Source organism: Lissotriton helveticus, chromosome 4_1, assembly GCF_964261635.1.
Source record: "Lissotriton helveticus chromosome 4_1, aLisHel1.1, whole genome shotgun sequence".
Lineage (NCBI taxonomy): Eukaryota > Metazoa > Chordata > Amphibia > Caudata > Salamandridae > Lissotriton > Lissotriton helveticus.
The window spans coordinates 211,184,007-211,206,468 of NC_136063.1; positions in this window are offsets into that span (position 1 = coordinate 211,184,007).

Genomic DNA, 22,462 nt, shown 5'->3' on the forward strand with positions numbered 1-22,462 from the left:
CACTACACAACAGAAACAGAGGGAACGCCATGATTAAGCATGCCACCAAAGGTTACCCTTGGTGGGTGAGAGTTCTTTAAAGCAAAAAGATTACCCTGGACTTCCGCTGCCTTGGCAGCGCGCCCTGACCTTTGGACATAGGGCATTTGAGCCCGTTTTGAGATGGCCAGTTGGCCAGAGGGACTGTTGGGTTTATAGAGCGCTAGGCCCTAATGTGATCTATATGGTGCTAGGAAATGTGTTTCATGTAGTATGATTTACGCACCCTGTTTTATACCTTTAAATGTGGTTTTTATTGATTATGAGGTTTGCATATTATGGTTTTTGCTAGTGAGATTATATTCTACTGTGAGATTTATGCCCCTAATGTGAGTTATGCTTAGGATGTTAGGGTCTAATGCGTTTAGACTTATGAGATGATTGCATAATGTGTTTATGCGGGTGAGGTTGTCGCAGAATGTAGTTCGCGCCTAATGTGATACTCGGCAAAATGTAGTTTATGGTACAGGCTAATGCTAAGTAAAGGGATTACCAGTGGTTACTGGTTGTACAGTTATGAGATGTATTACTTTTACTAAGTTTGCTTTGTGATGGTTCTGATAGTGGTCCAGTGGGCCCTGTCAGGTGTAAACAATCCCTTGTAAATATGACCTAGCGCTAGGTGGTACCATGTATATTAGGTGTTTACTATTCTATTGTGTTATGAGAATACAAAGGCAATTTTTGATATAACCTTGTGTGAAGTTCCTTTTGCAGTGTGCCTGGGATGTTGTTGCTGTGTGAGTGCGCAAATGCTTTACACATGGCTACCGGGATAAGCCTGACTGCTCGTGCCAAGCTACCAAGGGGGTGAGCAGGGGTTATCTTTGGCGTGTAACTCCCTTGCCCTGACTAGAGTGGTGGTCTCTGCCTGGCTTTGGTGCAAGCCTTAGCCAACCAGAGATCCCATTTCTAACACACACTATTTACATTTAACTTTCATTCGCAGCGCACACTTTGTACCATATACAGGGGACTTAGGCCCATATGTATGAAGGCATTTGGCATTTTCTAATGGAGTGATTTGCAATTTAAGGCCTTTAGGAAATGCAAAATGCCATTTCGGTATGCACGAATAGCCTTTTCATTGGTGCAATTTGCGATTTCCATCACGTAGAAATTCCTAAATAGGGTATCGCAAATTGGGACTTCCAAATAGCAAATCACTAACACTGTGTAAAAAGGATTTCGTAATTGTGAATAGACGCTAAATGGCCATTTTGGAAATACAATTATCAACAATGTATATATGTTACCAGGAGTCATAGCAGTGGTAGGGGGAGTGTCACAAAATTATTTTCTAGGGCTTTCCACAGGTTTCATATTTATTTTTCAAATACTCCCCAATATTTATACCATACCAAACTAATGTTTTACGGGGTAGCACAGTTTCCCAATGTAATTGGTTGTGTTGATGGGACACATTTATTGTGATATGTCCCGTATGCAAATGAATTCATTTATAGAAACAGAAAAAACACCCATTTACTGAATGTACAGTTTGTGTGTGATGCCTCATGCATCATAACTGACCTTGTAGTCAGATTCCAAAGCAGCACACATTACTCCTCTATGTCTAGCCACAGTGGAATAAATAAGCGTATGTCTCAGGGCGATTTTGGTGATGGCCTTTTTCTTGGTAAGAGAATTGCAAACCCAATCCATACAGCGTCCTACACAGTGTGTTTGTAAAATGACCTAATAGTCTGTCCTTCTAAGGAGACAGTGTGAAAGCCTTTCACCCTTGGAGACTGACACCAACTTGCATCCAAGAATCAGAAGTGAAAGGCAGTACACCAGGGCATATAAGACAATGCGATCTATAATTGAAAGTATGTTTGTAATACTCAATTCAGATGTCTCCACAAAACTGGTGGCGCTTTTCTCTACAGACCAGAGACCTGTTGTAAAATCATTACCACATGTGCCATTTTCCACAACATAGCAATGTAGAAGGGTCTGCACAACATCAACTTAGAGCCAGAATCAGACTCAGATGACAACCTACCACCACTATTGATTCAGCAAGATGAGACCCATGCAGCAGATGGTCAAGCTCGACGCTCAGCGATCACCAACAACTATTTTTAAGGTAAGAACAAAGACCACATATAAGAAATAGAAAACACAGATGATAGTAGTGTTTTGTGCATGACAGAAAGCTCTCCTTTTATTCAGGTTATAACAATCTAATTTTTCATCATGAACAGTATCCGTATAGGATTTTCTTTTTTTTTTTAACAAAGAAACAAAGTTTGAAAACACAAACGTAACAAAGTGGTCTCATACATCTGAGTTTCTACAAAAGTCTCATTTTGTGGCCTCTGGAGTTGGTCGCTGTTGTGGTTGCTGATGCTGTCCCTTTAATAGAACTTCACCAACCTTGCCTTCTTGACATCATCACAAGAATGTTATGATTTCTCCTAGATAGTCAGTTGCTGTAATCTGCTGTTGATGGTTGCATCAATAAAGCTCTTTCCAAAGCCTAACCTGTTTCAGAGCTTTTATCACTGGCGACGAGGGTCAAGGCTTGATTGGGGACAAGCACCTGCAACCATCAATTCCCCTACCCTTGGAATTTCAATTTTAACTTAATGCTGGGATTTTCTTCAGAAAACCTCGTTTTCTACATTGGACTACATTGGACAAACTGTGCTATGGATTGGATTGGATTGTGAATTTGTGTTGGACTACAATCTGGACCCAACAAACGGGATTTATAACTCTTTGGAACTGGATTTACTGCGGAAACTGTACACTCTGGATTGAACAGTTATCCTTCTTTCCCTCCGTTTTTGGACTACAACGTTTTTTTGGACTACTGCGTTCACTTGGTCTAACTGTGCTGTGAATCCCACTCGTTTGGTCAAGATACAGCCAAAATGAGGAAAGTCAACATACAGGTACAGACATTGACAACGCCTTGAAGCGACCGTTACCTGTTGTTATTTGAACACAACAGAGCCAGAGCAGAGCCATCACCGCGCTCATCATCGCGCGAGTGCTTCATTCCTTTCCTCGCTCTTCAGCTCTCCAGCGACCCCAGGCGAGCGTGCACCTCGTTCTCTCCTCACTGACTCCCAAGAACGAGAACGACTACCATTGTGCAAGCGTCACCCTACGCGCCTACAAGTCAGACTACACGCCAGCTTACTGACGCGTGACATCATCACGCAGCGGCCATCTTGGATTCTCCCTAGCAACCACGCCGATGCGCACGGCAGCGCATTTTCTTTCCTTGGACTTGTGTTGTGACAACGACGTCTAACAACCACGCCGATGCGCACGGCAGCGCATATTTTCTTTGAATTATCCAACGCAATTGTGATACCCAGCATCACATTAATGTGACAAACGCGCTACCACTTTGAAGTAAGAAAACTTCTACTCTTCGCTGCTGAGACAATTTCTAAGCACATATCCTTCAAAATTTGTCTGCTTTCATTTAAAACATAGACAGTCATATCTTAACTATAGAAGAAGTATTCTGATTAAGAAACGTTTAGAACATACACAAAATATAATTTTTTCTCGTTTATATTACTAATTGCTTCAATCAGTTGCTTTAATATTCATAATTAATTACCTTTCTGTTGGTTGTTTTCATAATGGCTACAACATCCAGCATGTCGCAGCCACCTCCTTTTCTTTCCGAAGAGGGAGAACCCATTCTTCCTTGGAAAAGATGGAGGAACTTGTTTGACTCCTATTTAGTTGCCATTGGTGGAGAAAAATTTTCAGCTTTCAGAAAACAAGCTATTTTACTACATAATTTAGGTGTTGAAGGCAGACACACATATGATAGTATGGACACTATACCCATAGGTGGGGCGGATGGTGAACCTGCAGACATTTTTGAAATGTCTATGACTATGTTGGAACAGTATTTTGGTCCTAGAATTAATGTTGTGTTAGAACGACATAGATTCTTTACTCGAGTCCAAGGGGCCCGTGAGCGTGTGGGAACATATGTTGCTGCCCTTAAAACACTTTCTCGCACTTGTGATTTTGGTGACCTTTCTGAATCTCTTGTCAGAGATCAACTTGTTCGGTGCACGAACAGTTCCAGAGTGCAAGAAAAATTATTATCGAGAAATCCCACACTAAAAGATGCGCTAGATATAGTAGAAGGTATGGAAAACACCTCTACATGGGTCAAGGAGATAAGAAAAAATAAAGAAGATGAGAGTCAAACCGTTAGTGATCATAAAAAGAAAGTTCCTGACTCTGTACATATGTTAGCAGAAGAAGAATTATCTGAATGCCAGGATGTTACCAAAGTTAGTGCTGGGCTTAAGAGCAAACCTTTTCAAAAGAATCCAACTTTACAAAAAAGTTTTTCTGAAACACGCCCTTCTTTTTCAAGAGAATCCAATAACTCCAGAGAACAGGATTCTCGTCAGCAACGTTCCTTTCCTAACCAAAAAATGCGTTGTTTTAGGTGTGGAAGTTCCTTCCATACTTCCAACTTCCCTCAATGTTTTGCTAAAGACAGTATTTGTAACAATTGTGGTATCAAGGGACACTATGCACGTGTGTGCAAGTCTGGAAAAAGGAGAGAAAACAGCGAACCAAATTCTGATATCATACGAACAGTCGTTGTTTCTAGTGTTAGTGAAGGAATGGTTGATGTTGAACACATATATATGCCATTCTGTGATATTGCCATTGACAAATTCGTATTCAAGCTTATGGCTGACTCAGGTTCACCTTTTACCTTAATTGGAAACAAAATTTGGGATGAGGAAGTGGGGTTAGGAAAGGTTAAACTTTTACCATCTGATATCTCTCCCCTGAGTTACAACAAATCAAGGATTGAAGTTTTGGGTTACACTGTGGCTAACATTTCTTTCAGAGGAAGATGCATTTCTGGTAAAGTTTATGTTGCTGTCAGGGGTGACAACCTTTTGGGTTGGAGACATCAGCATGATTTGGGAATCATTCTAGATCCAGGAGCAAAAGATCCAAAGAATCAAGTCATGCTGAAGGAAGAATTTCTTGCTGCACACTTACATAATGCCACTCCTCCTCAGATAGATTATATTTCTAGTTCTGAAATGTATTTCACTGATTATCCGAGAGTCTTTACAGATACCTTGGGATGTTTAAAAGGTTTTGAGCATAGAATTATTCTCAAAAAATCTGCCAGACCATGTGTACACAAAGTGAGGAAAGTACCTAACATGATGCTTGAGCCACTCAAATGTGAGATTGAGAAATTGTTGAATTTGGGCGTGATTGAAGAAATAGAATCTTCAGAATGGTTGAGTCCTGTGGTTTTAGCACCAAAGGATGGGGGAAAATCAATTAGGATGTGTGTGGATTTACGTGGATTGAATGAGTGGATCTGGGTGGATAGACAACCATTACCCAACATAACTGAGAGCATTAGTACCTTGAAGGGTGCGAAAATTTTTAGCGTACTTGATCTCTCTTCGGCTTACCATCAAGTTGTATTACATAAGGATAGTAGACATCTTACGTCCTTTGTCACGCCATTAGGAGCTTACCGATTTTTGCGAATGCCTTTCGGTTTAGCTTCAGCTGCTGCATGTTTTCAAAGAGTGATGAAGATGGTTCTGGGACACCTTTCAAATGTCATGTTCTTTCAGGACGATATCTTATTGTATGGTGTTAATGAAAGTGAACATGACAGAGTGCTAAGATCAGTTTTAAGCAAGTTGGGAGAAAGTGGACTTACTGTTAAGAAGGAAAAATGTCGCATTGGCTTAAAGTCAGTTACATATTTGGGACATGTCATTTCTGGAACTGGGATTCAGCCTAAACTAGAGTTAGCTGAGAGCATAGTAGGAGCACCAACTCCCGTGGACAAGGATCAAGTCAAGTCGTTTTTAGGGATGGCAGAATTTTATTCGAAGTTTGTTAAAGGTTTTGCCACTCTTGTTGAACCTATCAGATCTCTTTTAAAGAAGAATGTACATTTCTCTTGGTCTGCGGAATGTGAGAGAGCATTTGAGTTGGTGAAGGGAGAGATTGGAAAGATGCCTACTTTGGGTCATTTTGACTCGAAACTCAAGACCATCCTCACAACTGACGCCAGTCTAAGAGGATTGGGTGCAGTACTTTCACAAGTAGTGAATGGTGAAGAGGTTGTTATTGCTTTCGCTTCAAGGGCCTTGAGAGAAGCAGAATTTAATTACTCTTGTATTGAGAGAGAAGCGTTGGCAGTATATTGGTCTGTTCTCCATTTCAAATTCTATTTGTGGGGAATCCCATTTCTCGTGAAGTCTGATCATCGACCATTAGTACAAATCTTTTCGTGTCATCAAAATGACCATATGACACCTAGATTGAAAAGATGGAGTGAGGGATTGCAAGAATTTAACTTTAAAGTACAGTACATTCCTGGATCAAGTAATAAGCCTGCTGATTGTCTCTCCCGTCTTCCTATAGTGAGGGATTGTGTCTCTGAAGGAATTTATGTGAATTGGATTTTGGAGTCTAGCATCTCCAGAGAGGAATGGTCACAGAGCATGGCTAATGACACAACTTTTCAACTACTTAAGGATATAATTAGAAATGGTTGGCCTAATCATGATGCTCTTGAAGAAGTTTTGAAGCCTTTATGGCCAGTGAGGGATGATTTAACGTTCATTCAGGATAATTTGATGAGAGGTGACAGAGTGGTACCTCCAACTGAATTGAGAGAGAGAATCATAAACATAGCTCATGAAGGACATTTGGGCAGAAATCTCACGAAAGCTCACATTAGAGAAAGGTACTGGTGGCCCGGTATGGATAGCATGGTGGAAACTGTTGTCAAGAATTGTCATTTGTGTGCTGTCAATGACAAATCACGCACCACTAATCAATCTCCTTTGTCACCAATTGAAGTGCCTGTTGCTGTGTGGACCAAATTGGGCCTGGACATTGCGGGTCCGTTTGAACTTATGCCTGCACATGAAAGGTTTGTTGTGTTACTAGTTGATTTCACTTCTAAATGGGTCGTTTCCAAATGCATGGGCGTGGTAAATTCTAGAACTGTAATTGAATTTTTGAAGGAGGTATTTGGATCAGAGGGTATTCCCAAAATACTACTCACTGACAATGGGGTACAGTTCACCTCCAGAGAGATGGATGATTTCTTAAAAGACCTAGGCATCATCCATCAAAAGACAGCTCTCTATTCTCCACAAGCTAATGGTCTCACAGAAAGAATGAATAGAGTAGTGAAGAATTGTGCACAAAGGGCTTTAGAATCCAAAGTCTCTTTTAGCAATGTATTAAGGGAAACGTGGTGGGCACACCGCACAACTCCCAATGCTGTCATGCAAAGATCACCTTTCGAGGCTTTGAGAGGTAGATTAGCTTATTCCAAACTCAATCCCACATGGCTTCCTGAAAAAAGTCATGATGACAGTATTGAAAGAGAGGTGAGAAGGAGAGGAGCGTTGAGAAATTATCAGCAGAAGTATAAACAACGCTACGACACTAAAATGCATGTAAAATTTAGGAAGTGGAATATTGGTGATAATGTTCTAGTGAAAAAATCCAAGTGTGGTCTTAAAGGTACTTCAAACTTCACTGGTCCTTTCACCATTATTTCCATCAAGAAGAATGTTGTCACCTTAGACAATGGTTGTACTTGGAATATGTCTAGATTGGCCAAGTACGATGCTGCTAAATTCCATTACACTGGCAGTCCCAGTTCTTCTTGCACTCCTAATATTACTTCCTCTCCCTGTTTTCAAAGAACTGTTTCTGGAAGAACTTCACATCTTCCTCAGAAATTTGATGATTTTGTAATGTATTGAAATTTAATGTTCAGTAATGTTTTAAATATGGAGAACTTCACATCTTCCTCAGAAATTTGATGATTTTGTAATCTATTGAAATTTAATGATACAGCAATGTTTTAAGTATAGTTTTATATTTATCCTTTCTTTTTATATTGTTGGTAAGGGGATGTGTTGTGGTTGCTGATGCTGTCCCTTTAATAGAACTTCACCAACCTTGCCTTCTTGACATCATCACAAGAATGTTATGATTTCTCCTAGATAGTCAGTTGCTGTAATCTGCTGTTGATGGTTGCATCAATAAAGCTCTTTCCAAAGCCTAACCTGTTTCAGAGCTTTTATCAGTCGCCTTCTCGGCAGGACAGTGGAGGTGGGGCTATATCTGTTTTAGATGTGTCTAAGCGTGGTCACCTAGTACAGTATTCATTTGGCACAGATGTGGCACTGAGGCTAGTGCCGTCTTCACTTTCAGGTGGCAGGAAAATGTTGGGGACAGGCAGGTTATGTGTCTGTATGCTTTCCAGAGCTGTGGTCACTTGGACTATCCTGCATGTGACATCTTGGTAGCAGTGCCTCATGTCAATGTAGATATTGACAGTTCTTCTGGCAAGAGTGGTTGTGGGTATGGCCAATCGATTATTAGATTGGTTAAAGCATCAAACCATGACATGTGCTGCTTGTGCCTGCATCTTTGCAGACATTGCTCCTACTCCATGGCAGCAATCCACCGATCTTGTCCTTTCTGCAATTGCAGCATTGACCTTGACATGCTTTGCAGATGCCTATTAACAGTTTTTATCTGGTTGGCTTGCAGGTGCTGTACTGTGGTGATGGATTTCTCTAGGCCACCAAACAATGGAGAACTGTCCGCCATGTCATCCAAAACATTAACATTGTGATTTGTTGGTTGCCGTTACTCTAAGGTGCCTGTGTGTCCTGCACACTGATAAAGTGGTGTTCCTGCTTTGTAATAGCTCCTCGTCACCTTCCTCAAAGTCTGTTAGTTAGAGTAGAGTTATGGCATAGGACTAGCAATGGTTCTGTCCTCCATTTCCAGGTGTGCGTGTGTCAATTGCTTCATCAGTCTCAGTGGTTTTAGACATGTCCTGGGTGTGATCTGTGAAAATGTTTGTATATAGTTATTGTAAATAAATGGTCAATAAGTTTGCGTAATATTGTTGAAAATTTGATTTATGTGTTTGCGGCATGGAAAGTATACTACAACTCCCATAATGCATTGCAAGTACAGCACAAATCTCCATGGTGTTTTGTTAGCTAAGATGTTGAACTTGAGGACTAATATGTTATGGGAAGGAATTAACAGGAACTTACCTTGGCTGGAGCCTGCAGGATTGGAGGTGCCAATATCTGACACTCCCACCACTGTTTCCGGTTTAAATATCCCCTCAATCAGTGACTCCAATGGCGTGGAAGGATGTTTGGAGGGCCCAGCACCAGGATGCTGTTCCAAATTTTTGTTTTCTAGGCCTCAGGAACGGAAAATGATGTGTTCCCAAAAACCTGGTTCATGTGGGCCACACATTCTTCTGTTAATAGCTCCAGCTCTTTCTATTATATTTTGAGCTTCATGATGTTATATTCCTTGTCCCCATCTTCTTTGGACATGGTAACCTTCAGAAATTAGATTTCCACTGCCAGAGGTCAGACAGAAGAATTATTTCCTTCCAGCACCTTTCTAGGCCTCTGAGCTGTGGCCACAGCCTCTATTTCTAAAATTCCAGGTTCTTACATCATTCTGCATCCAGAATGCGACTTTTCCTAATGTCGATTTCTTATTTGGAAATCGCATCTGTGCCATTTTCAAATAATAAAATTCCTTGCGAATGAATATTTGTAAAAAATGATATTAGTGGAATAATCTCCTATGAATATCTTATTTGGGGTTATTCAAATAGGGATTTCGACAAAATCACTAGTTGGTAATCACAAACACTAACTTTCGTACATATGGCCATTATAGTTAGGATGAGCATGTCAATGAGGAGTACACACAATTTTGAAATTTTAGGGGTCAGAGCACATGCACTGGAGCCTGATTACCACAGTCCCTGTGCACACGGGCCGGATACAGGGACCAAGTCAGGTATACTGAACAAGAGCACCTTAAATCCTGGTTGCTTAGCGTTGCTAGGTCCTACGTCACGGATACACCAAGATGGTGCATCGGTTCCAGAGAAGTGCAAGGCTTTGATGGGAGGTCCAGCGTCATCATGGAGGAGGCTGTCGGCAGGGAAAGCTTGCGATGTGTAGTCCTGTGTTGAGGATGATTTGCACACTGGTTGGTTCTGTAGAGACTGCGGGGCTTGAGATGCAAATTCCTAAGTGAGGTTGGTGTTGACGAGAAGCTTGCAATGCAAGGGCCTATGTCGGGGATGTCTTATGCTACGACGTTTCCAATGTGGCTGCAAGATCGAAAAACCTCACAGTAAAGACGATGCGTTGGTTCTGTTCACGCCTGAGCCATGCAGGAGAGATGAAGCGTTCATTCTACTGTATCCAAAGATGGTCTGACATAGCACCTTAAGACCTACGACCAAGGCTCAAGGACTGGTGTGGCACCACTTGGCAGATACGGTCTCACAGTTGTAGAGTCCAGGTGCTGGTTACAAGAGACTAGCTCTTGGAGTCACTCTGGTAGTCTTGGGTTCAGTTGACAGGTCCAGTCCTTCTCACCCAGGTAAGGGGGAAGCAGGCAACAGGACTGCACAGCAGGTAGTAGTCTTTCAGGGCAGCAGTCCAGCAGGGTGGCAGTTCTTTCGCAGCACAGCAGTGTTTCTTCCTGGCAAAGTCCCCCACAGTCCAGGAGCTTTGTCTGAGGTTCAATATTTAAACCAGGTGCATCCTTTGAAGTGGGAGATGCTTTTAGAGGTTTCCACTTTGACACGGTATCACATGAACTTCTTCTCGAAAGACTGAGTGACGTGGGGGTAGGAGGAATGGCTCTATCATGGCTGCAAAGCTTTCTCTCTGGCCGCATGCAAAGTGTCAAACTGGGCTCCCATTCTTCAACCTCTAGAGTGTTGACTAAGGGAGTGCCACAGGGCTCGTGCCTCAGCCCCACACTCTTTAACATTTATGTGGCCCCCTTAGCAAACCTAATAAGATCTTATGGATTCACTCCGGTGTCATACGCTGATGACAACCAGCTCCTGTTTCCCTTTCAAACCCTTACACCAGCAATTCAGTCAACTTTTGCTGATGGGATGAGAGCTGTGGCGCATTGGATGGCCCAGAATTTCCTCCAATGCAATGTGTCCAAAACCGAGGTAATGCTGTTTGGGGGGGGCGACTCTTCTATGGTCCCCAGAATGGTGGCCCTTGGAGCTAGGCCCTGTCCCTGACCCTAAACCAACAGCAAAAAACCTTGGCGTCAAATTAGATCAGGCGCTCCTGCTCAAGGAGCACACCACTCAAGTGGCAGGCGCGTGCCTCCACGTAGTAGGGTTACTGCGGCGCGTCTTTCCATTTCTGCCAGACAATCACAGAAAAACTCTCATACAAACTCTTATAATAAGCAGAATGGATTATTGCAACGGACTATACCTATCAGCAAATGAGGAACAGCTGGATAAACTTCAGGTTGTCCAAAATACGGCAGCAAGGCTGGCTCTCAATGCCCCACCCAGAACACCCTCCCGTCCTCTGCTTTGCCAACTCCACTGGTTGCCAATAAAACAGCGCATCAAATTTAAAATCTGTAGTATGATACATAAATGCCTGTATGGAACCAGCCCCAAATACCTAAAAGATAAATTTATCCCATACACTCCCGGACGTACACTACGTTCAAGCAATCATCAGCTGCTACAGGTCCCAAAAATAAGAAGAGCTAGACAAGGCGGCAGAGCACTGTCTTATAAAGGACCTATTCTTTGGAAATCCCTACCCACTGAGCTCAAACTGATCAGTAATCTGGAACTTTTCAGGAAAAAACTTAAAACTCATCTCTTTACCCAGCCATAATATACTCATACTTCCTCACAGCGTGAATCATATAATACACTGTCCAGCTTCAAGCAACAGCGCAGAGATATCCCTTCGGGAATTGACTCAGGCGCTCAACAAGCAAATAAATAAATAAATAAATAAGTGCACAGGTTTCCTGCCTCCACTGCCCTGGCTCCAGACTAACTAGAGGGGATATGAAGCCATTTGTGTGGAGGTAGGATACAGCCTTTTCAAGTGTAAGTAGGCCTGTGCCCAGCTCCGCTCTCCCATCCTGATAGTGATTGTCCATCCAGGCACACCTAAGCTTTCTAGTGTGTTTTGCTGTGTAGGAGGAATACACAAAGCTCAACTGTCAGCTACACCCAGTCATGTGCCCCAGAGACAGGCTGCAGGCACTAAATGGCTAAGTCAGGAAAATGCTAACTTTCTAAAAGTGGTATTTTCAAAATTGTAATTCAAAATCAGACTTTATCGTAAGAAAGGACTTTTAATTACAATTCCAAAGACACATAAATGAACTGGCTACCTATTACCATTTGGAAGTTACAGCTTTTTAAATGGAATTAGGAAACTCCAATGTTATCCTATAGGAGAGGTAGGCCTTGTAGTAGTGAAAAACAAATTTAAGAGTTGTTCACTACCAGGACATGTAAAACTTAAAAGTCATTGTCCAACAATTTAAATACACTACACCCTGCTCTCTCTTTCCAGGGCCTAACCTAGGAGTGATTTATATGTATTATAAAGGAATGTTTGGGCCTAGCAAAAGGTTTCTTTTGCCAGGTTGAAATGGCAGTTTAAAACTGCACCGACAGGCTGCAATGGAGGACCTGACATGCTTAAAATGCTACGTAAGTGGGTGGCACAATCAATGCTGCAAACCCACCAGAAGCATTTAATTTACATGCCCTGGGCAAAGGTAGTGCCACTTTACTAGGGACTTACAAGTAAATTAAATAAGCCAATTAGAGATAAGCCAATGTTACCAGTTGTAAGCAGTAAGCACATGCACTTTAGCACTGGTTAAGAGTGGTAAAGTGCACAGAGTCCTAACACCAGCAAAACCGAGATCAGCAAAAATGGAGGATAAAAGGAAAAAGGTTTGGGGGAAGACCACCCTCAGCCCAACATGCTAACACAAATGATTTGTTATCTTGCTTGCAAACCTCTATTTGGCAGGCTGTATCCTCACTGATTTCTAACTTACATGCCTCAGCACACTAAATCAACTCAACTTTAGTTTCCTGGCACTCCCTTTGATTCATCCTACGCAGTCCGGTTTTCGGGCCAACATGAGCATGGAGACTGCACTGCTCGAGGTGTCGGAAGCGATCAAGGAGGTACTGGACAAGGGAGGAAAGGCACTGTTGGTGTTGTTTGATCTGTCGGCAGCCTTTGACACCGTTCCCCATGACCGTCTCTTGGCTAGACTCTTGGAGATTGGGCTAAGGGGAACGGTGCTTAGGTGGTTTGAGTCCTTCCTCTCGAATCGGCAACAGACAGTCTGGGCCCCGCCGTACTTGGCCGCTGTTCCGCCATTGGAGGTGGGAGTCCCCCAGGGGTCGATTCTAAGTCCCACCCTTTTTAATATCTATATGTCCCCTTTGGCGGTGCTGGCCGAGGCCTGTGGTGCCCAGATTGTCTCATACGCCGATGACACCCAGCTTCTCTTCACCTGTAGCAAGAATAGGGACTTTGACGGAGAGCTTATTAAGAACTGCTTGGGTGCCGTGTTCGGCAGGTTTCATGTAAACCAGCTGAAATGCAACCCAGACAAATCTGAGGTCCTCTTCTTCGGGTATCCGCCGGACCCATGTTGGAAGTTCTGGTGGCCGGCTGATATCCATCCTCCCTTTGCGGGGACGGGAATGGCAAAGAATCTGGGAGTCAAGATGGACACCGGCCTGTCCCTCAAACCACAGATTCTGGGCCTGGTGGGCCAATGTTTCAGGATACTGAGAATGCTTAGGAAATTTCTTCCTCGCCTGTCCATTGCCCACAGTAAAAGTACAGTGCAAGCCTTGGTAGGATCCAGGCTTGATTACGCCAATGTGCTCTACCTCGGCCTCCCTGTTTATCTTCTCTCACGGCTGCAGGTGGTGCAGAACTCGGCCGCTCGTGCAATCTTCGGCCTCGGTCGGAGGGCCCACGTCACGGGTCTGCTGAAGTCCCTTCATTGGCTTCCGATACGGAAACGCATCTAGTTGTATGTATGTATGTATTGCGACTTATATAGCGCACGTATCACCCGAAGGCATCAAGGCGCTTGCCTTGGGAACCCGTCCTGGCTTTTCCCTGTGAGATAACCCCTACTGGGTATCCCCAGGGTGAAAGCCAAGCATCCCGCAGCGGGTGGGCCGCCGTAGTGGAGATTAAGCAACTATTGCCCAGAGTTGCAGCGTGGGACCCCATGATTAGAATAGGCACCGAGGCGAGAATTATTGAGTCCGTGGACATTTTGGGCTCAGGACCCTGCCGCGTCGGGAATTGAACCCTGGTCCCGGGCCAGACCTCTGCATCAGGGTCTGCCGCTCTAATCAGTGAGCCACACTCCTCCTCCCTTCATCAAGACGCTGACCATGGCTTTCAAGGCTCTCCATGGCACTGGGGCTGGCTACCTAAGGAAGCGTTTGGGAATTCATGTTCCATCTAGAGCACTTCGCTCTGCATCCCTTTCACTGACTTCCGTCCCGGCAGTTAGGTGCGCTCGCATCGGGGGTCGCTCTTTAGGATACCTGGCACCCCGTGCCTGGAATGCACTGCCACTGTCACTAAGAAAATGCGTGATCCTATTGTCTTTTAGAAAGGAGCTTAAGACGTGGCTATTTTGCCATTAATCCCCCTCTGCTGTGAAGGTTGTGTTGTGCTGGGTCTGATAGCGCCGGGACATTTGTTTCGAGTAGCTGAGCGCTTAATAAAACTCTATATAACATAACATTACAGGTTTGCTCCTTACTTTTTTTTCTTCAGAAGATACATGGAAGTGCCAAAGAAGCCACTGGCTTAGATCCCAAAAAAATTCATAATAGATGTTCTCTCAGCAATTTTGAGGATCTAGATTGTAGTCAGAAGATACTTGTCTATAATAAGTACAAAGAACAGGCATGAAATTGCCTGTGATTTGTGTCATGATGGATCACTCAAAGAACCAATCATCACTTTAGGTTTTTTCTATTGCTTGGTAATCCAGCAGTGTACAATAATCAATGCTCATCATTTGTTCATCAATGCTGATCATTAGTTGGCATATGAAAGAAACTCATATACACTTTCTCTCGTAAGGCTTATCTGACCAAAGCACAGAATTAAATAAGAGCTGTCAAGTCTCTGCGAGTGCCACTATAACCGTATATATAATCAAACATGGAAATCTCCAAGTTCATCCTTCAATTCAGAGATCTCATACCTACCACCACCGCAGTCAGAGGTTGCTGACCTCCCATTGACACCCACTCTGCACCTGCGACTTTTATTGTTTGTTTTTTAAACACTTTACTTTGGGGGGTTTTTGTAAGGGACATCCGGGGTGTCACAACATTGAATTGTAACAACTTCAGTGCACCATCGATGAATACAATGTCACAAGAATGAAGTACAATGATTACAAACATATGTATCATCTTACTGTATACACATGTCATCAAGCACAAGTCAGGCAAGTTGATCGGCCCCTTTGTCTTATGTGCACTCCGAAGACGAAAACACTCCCAGGCAAATATACTGCAGGATGTCTGGCATTATGGCCGCAGGAGTCAATTGGGCCCTATCTCTTTTGACATAAGTTTTAAACAGTAGCCAAATCCTGCCAGATGTAAACATCCTATCATTAAGAAGCACAGTTTGACTTTCCATAGAATACATATGCCAAAACGTGGTACACCAGTGTGAGGCCCAGAGGGATGGGGTTCTTCCAGAAGAGGGCTATTGTGAGGCACGCTTCCAGAAGAAAGAGGATGGGTAATCAGCACATAGAAGTCGTATAGGGATAGACTGAGTTCCCCCTACCCTGCCCAACAGAAGCACCAGTGGATCCAGTGGTGAAATAACTGAGCAAATCAGGTGAATCTGTTGGAGCACCTCACTCCAGAAGAACTGCTTTTCCCGCTCACACTGCCACCACGTATGAAAATATGTGTTCCGCTCCCAATAGGCCATCCAGCTAAGGTTCGAAGCCCCCATCACAGCATAGATGAATACTGGGGTAAAGTCCCACCTATTGAGAACATTGTAGGCAATAGCCCTGTGTTCAAGGGAAATAGATGTCCTCACTGTCAACATTCAAAGTCACTGCGTGTCCCTATATCATCCTCCCAATGTGATTGTTATGTGTAGTTACATGGCTGTGATAGGCCACCATGGATTGTGTATATGTGAGTAACACCCTTCTTTGGATGCCCTTGGGCAAACACTTGCTTAAAGGGTGTTTTAGCCCTGCCTCCCCTTTCCCTAACCATTTCTGTGTTTGCACAGTGAAGAAGATGGGTAAGGCGGAACTCATTTGCATCAGATAGCTGGAAAGGTTTTCTACCTGCATGCCTTTCTAGTGTGGCCCCATCTGTAATGACATGGCGCCCAGAAGTGGGGGCACCCCCCTGCACGAATGGAAGGTAGTAGCCATCATGAACGCTGAAAATGCTGGTTCCGTGTGATATACATTGTAGGTTTACTTTGTCCCATTGCTTCAGGTGTGTGGCCGTAGTGTAAAGGGGCACATAAAGGGCTGGTAAATAATCCTGGGGTCTCAACCGTATGACTCGGTTCAAGGAAATGGGGGAACAGCCCTGCTCAAGGTGAATCAAGGGTTTTGTGTAGGGAAAACTGTTGCAATCCAAGGCAGACTAGAGTTGGGCAGCATGAATATAATATTCTATGATGGAGAACCTCAAACCCTGTCTGCAGTGTGCCTGTAGAGAGTCTGCCTTGGCACTCTCGGAACAGAATTGTGCCATTCAAACTGTAGTAGCTGTTTCTGAGTTTGAAGTATAGTATCAGTGGTTATCCACAAGGGCAAGGTGTGAGTGACATAAAGCAAACGGGGGTTGTAGTTCCTTTTGAAACTATTAATGCAGCCAAACAATGTAATCTCAAGCTTCCCCCATCTATATAAGTCTTTGCAGAGCACTTCCAGCACAAGTGGGATATTACAAGTATATAAAAGGTGATTAGAATTTGTGAGCGTGATTCCCATGTAACACAAGGAAGAGGTGTCCCACAAAAAACCCAAGGCAATCAGTAAGCGATAAGACATTCTGCTATACGTTTCCCCACTAGAAAAGGAAGGGCTGTGTATGAGGACAACAGAGCTTCAGAATTTAGGGACTGAGTCCGTCCTCACCATCAGAGACTGGCGGCCTAATTCCGAGCTAGCACACACTGCCTCACCCGAAAACCTGACATTCCTGCAGTGGCAGGTGATTATGGAAACTTTTGGAAGAGCGTTAGCTTATACTGCTCACTATTTACCTCCATCCCTACAATCTCTGGATTAGATTCTAAATGGTATATGAGGGGATCCATGGTGAGGGCAAAGAGAAATGGTGACAGAGGACACCCTTGTCTGGTGCCTCAGTGTAGTGATATTGGGGCTGGGAGAGTCCCATTCATCTTGAGCTAAGACCTTGGTGCTATGTAATTTGCCAGCAGGCAAACCATCATATGGGGGCCCAGTCCGCTCCTCGAAATGACTGCCCGGAGGAACTGCAAGTCAACACAAATAAAAGTCTTCTCCACATCAAGCATTAGAAGAACAGTTGTGTGCACACGCTCCACCATGTCTATAACATTTACTGCAGTTCAAACATTATCCCTAGCCTCTCTATTCCTTATGAATCCTGCCTGACATCTGGAGAGCGGCATTAGCCAGACCGCATGTAGCTGGGAAACCAGGATAGTGGTGAAGATTTTTACATCGAAGTTAATTAATGCAATGGGCTGATAGGACGTATGAATCCTTGCGTGGTTTCAGCAGTAGGGTTACCGTTGATTACCACATAGTTGGTGTCACCCTTTTGGTCTGCATGAAGGAGATAGAGACCCAAGACTAAGGATCTGCGATTAGCTCACAGTTCATTTTGTTAAATGACACCAAAAACCCTTCAGGCTCTATTGGTTTTCAGTTGTAGTATTACTGCCCTCACATCTTCTGGAGTGATGGGGTCCTGCAACTCCTGAATGAATGTGACATCTATGTTGGGGAAGTTTAAGGCCAGCAGGCAACCATTCTGAGTGTCGGTGGAGGGGGTTTGGCCAGTTAAAGTGTGGAGTAAAAATACGTAAATTGCTCAAGGATTTTGTCCGTATTTATGTAAATATTGCCGTACTCATCTGTAATCGAGCAAATATGGTTCCTCATTTGTTTCAATTGCAGCTTATAGGACAATAGCATATTAGGCTTGTCTCCTTTATGGCAATATATTTGCTTAATATAGAGCAGCTACTAAGCTGTGTCAGACATATATAACTGCTTGAATCATACACACATGCCGCAACTCCCTATAGACTCTAGGGGAATCCGTAGTTTTGTGTTGGGCCTTGAGCTTGGCTAGGTGATCCGCTAGGTCTGGTTTTTTGGCTTCCATCAATTCTGAAAAAGTGGATGTGTGCTTTATCAACTCCTCCCATAGTACCGCCTTGGCTGCATCCCACAAGTTGGCATATGCCACATCCTCAGTACCATTTCCTTTAAAATAGTGCTCAATAGAGTCTGTTATCACGTCTCTCAATGTCGGTTCCAGAAAAGCAATTTCATTGACGTACGATGAGGGAGGCTATTGTGGAGAAAGAGTGCTCATGTCTAGCAGGATGAACACTGTGGCATGATCGGACAAGGTGATGGAGCAAGGTTTCGCACGTAAAGCGACTTGCTTGGACTCAACCCTCTCAAAATAATAAGTAATGTATTAACCAACATGTTTTGTCTTACTAACAATGCACCACACAACATTTGAAGCATCTAAGGGAAGCTTGTCTATGTGCTTTTACTAAACAGTAACGCAAATGCATTAAAATGGCCACCGCAACGCGGGAATTTTTCTGCGCATGCATCTGTCATACTCACGTGACATGACATATTCTTAAGCTTGGTGGTAAATCTTTGCTTCTGCGCACTAGAACTAAAGATGGCTGCTCTATGTTCTCATGCGCTAACGCTTGCATTGCTGCTTTTACAAAAAATTTCGTACTGCCTAAATGCTAACGCTGTAGTTAAAATAAAGTAATGGGAATAGAGTAGAGATAAGTGGTATACAGTGCATTCTTTTATTCTTTGTTTTAAAATTGTTCTTCTTTGACTTTGCTATTAGCTCGTGTTTGGACCAATCAAGTACAATGTTGCTCCATCTTGGGTCCCGCAAATGCGCATGCTCTACGTTTTCAAGAGTCCACAAGTCATGGCATTGAACACGGGCCAACTCCTGACTTGCTAAAAGATGCTCATGGGAACCTTACCTTCTGACCCTTTGGAAGGAAGCTGAACAAATTGTTATATTACATTGTAATTCTTATTGATACATTCACTGCCTGGTGGAATAAAAGTGCATAGGAAAATAAAATTATGGGAGGGAACATTAATTTTAATATTTGAATGAAATGACTTCATTCTGGTATGGTGTGATGACCTCTGTTGTCCTTTGACCAATCAAATTGAGGGAATACACACATTTGCAACATTGGAGGGTGGTACACTGCCCTGAAAAATGGTATAACTAAGGCTTAGCTAGCTAGATTGTCCGACTTGTCCAAATAGCTGACCTGTCACTGACCCAAAGCACTCAATAGGGGATCGAGAACAGAGGTGCTGGCGGAGCACTCAGTCAGAAGATTCGGGAGCAGAGGTGCTGGCGGAGCACTCTGTCAGAAGATTCAATAACCCAATCGGGGTTCTGGGAAGGAGTTTGATAACCCAATCGGGGTTCTGTGGGAGAAGGTTCGATAACCCAATCGGGGTCCGACTGTTAGCTGCAGAGAGGGGTGTGACGCTGGCGTTGCACTTTAGCTGTGGGTCCCGGGCCTGATCTGCGGTGGTCCTGTCCTGATCCAATTTGGTCCGTAGTTATCCTGATTCTGGTCTGCACCTGTTCTATCCTGTTGGCACCTGCACTATCGGGAGTCCTGTCCTTTATCCCAGCCCGTGGCCGGGGTTGGTCTTCACACCATTCTAGGTAAATATAAAGTTATGTGGGTATGTCATTGTGCTGTTTCCCTCTTCTTACCCTTCCTATGTTTCAATGCTTAAAGAAAGTCTCATAATATTTCCGCATCATTTTGCTTTGATTTTATTCTTTCTAATTGATCAAGCTCTGACTGATTTAGTATGGACTCTGACATTTAAGAAATTATTTAGATCAAGCGTTTAAATCTTTCCCGAGTCTGTGCTTATTTTATGAGTGCAAATGTTTATTTACTACCTATTTTCTTGCTAACTCCCTTGATCCCTTAGGGCCCTGGGAACGGGTGACTAGGATTGGTAAGTCAAGGTATAGGTCTTAAAAGGTTAAATTCAAATCTCTGATTAAGCATAGGTTTAACTGAATAAAAGTTGTGTATGTTTTATGGGCCCAAGTGAGTATGGTAAAACCTCGAGCAGGTGAGCCCACACTCTATCAAAGGTCGGGGACCAATAGTGTTTGAGAGAATGCACAACTGAAGGGACAAAGAGGTGAGAAATAGTTCAATCCATGTATGCACATTGGAATACAAGGTGCAATCTCTCTCCCCCCACTCTGTGGGTAGTCTCCGTATGTCCACTGAGTGTAAATCTAACATCCCTTTGGTTACAGATGGAGGAACCATGTGTGGGTTGTAGACTACGACTGATTGGTCAACCTCTGGGTTCAGGATTGCATTAAAGTCTCCTCTGATACCTAGGTCACTCATTACAAAGTGTGCTATTTGTGGTAGTAGTGAATGATAGAACTCGTTCTTGTGTCTATTGGGTCCATAAATGTGGAAGAAAGTGAAGAGGAATGTGTCCATATGGGCTCTCATGCTGAGCGCCCTACTCTCTTTATTCACATATGTGGAATCCAGAATGATGGATAGGCCACGTCTGAACAAGAAGACCACTCCCTTAGTTTTATTGTGCAATTGAAGTGGGTACCAGTAGGAAAGAAGCCATCTGGTGTCCGGCTGTAGGAGACGTGTCTCTTGCATCACAGTTACATTCACCTCCTTAGTGTGGAGCCATTTTAGTAGTGTCTTTGTGTTTTTTGTGGAGTTTAGCCCCTGTATAATTTGTGAGATTATATTGAGTTGGTGCATATTCTAGCAAGAGGGGGACCAAGGTCTCAACAGTGCCAACATCAATATATATGTGGGGGCATGGATCAGGTTTGGCCAGCGAACCCCCCACCCCCTACAAAGTGCACAGCAACCCTGTCATGTTGAGGAAATCGCAGAAATTGGTGAAAGCCTGAGCTGAAGCCATTTTAAGTTGTGGCTTCCATTTTGTTAGCCATGTAATTCTGCCGTCTTCACTGTTGCGTGCCTCTCTATTCTGCTTTGCTTAAGTCATCAACTGTAGTTAACTCCTTCAGGTCTGAGCCAGAGTACTGTGTATGCTCAGAAAGGCCTGTAGTTGCTAGAATGTACCTGTCTTAGAATGTAACTGTCAGGCTATTCCAACTGATGTAAGCAGTTTTGTCTCTCCTCCCACTCTGCTGACAAAGGGGTTTCTATCTGCCCATGTTAGTCGATAGCTATTCCTGTGTAAGCCTGTACCTTCTATTTGAGTCTCCATGCTTACTGTGCAATAAACTGGGTATAAAAGGCCCTTGGTTTCTGTATTCCTTGTACTACCTCATACAGTACCCGAGGGTGTTGTATTGATGTAGTCCCACTCATGAGTGATTAATAAACTTGTTATTTGATATTCCAGCTTCCATGCCAGTCTCTATTTTGTTGGTTTAAGGACCAGTGGACAGATAAGGGTGAACCCCTGCACTGGTGAGCCCCTAAAAAAGCTCATTCCCACAATGTTTGCTAAAGGCATATGCATATACCTTGGAAAAAACATGGGATGTGTAACAACCTCATAAAAGGGAAAATCAACCAAAAAGACAGGACTGGCATTCTAAATAAGTAAAAACAATCACCTAATGACTGAAAGGGATTTCCGAGCCTAGGAAGAAGGGGCTACTCCTGAGACAGTTCTGGCGCCCGCCCTCCCACTTCAATAGCAGAGCAAAGGAAATCATTGGGTGTCTGCTGGGTCCCTGACAGAAGCAGCCATCAAGCTGGCCACCATGCATGGCTCACCAGCTCCAGCAAGAGGAGGGCAGTTAAGCGTGGCCCACAGTCAATTTGCTAGTTTGCCCCGGCTATGCAAAAAATGACAGCCTCATCATAAGTCACTGTCCACTGAGGGCAAATTCACTTGTTAAGCATGCCATTGTGCGGTTGACTTGAGTGCTCTCTGGCTCATTTTCCGTGGTGTTGTACACCATCTGATTGCATTTGGTGAACCCAGAGCCTTCGTGGGCCTCCGTTGTCTGAGGCAGAGGGGGGCATATGCAGCAAAACATTAGCGTCATTCAGCATCTGTGCCGCAACCTGCTAATTGTCAATGGTGACGATCAGATGCAACGGAAAACCCCATAGTAGAGGATTTTCTTTCACCACAGATAGTGCAGGACTTCTCTGAAGGGGCATCATTTAGCTAAAGTTTGAATAGAGATGTCTTGGAACAGTGAGACCATATC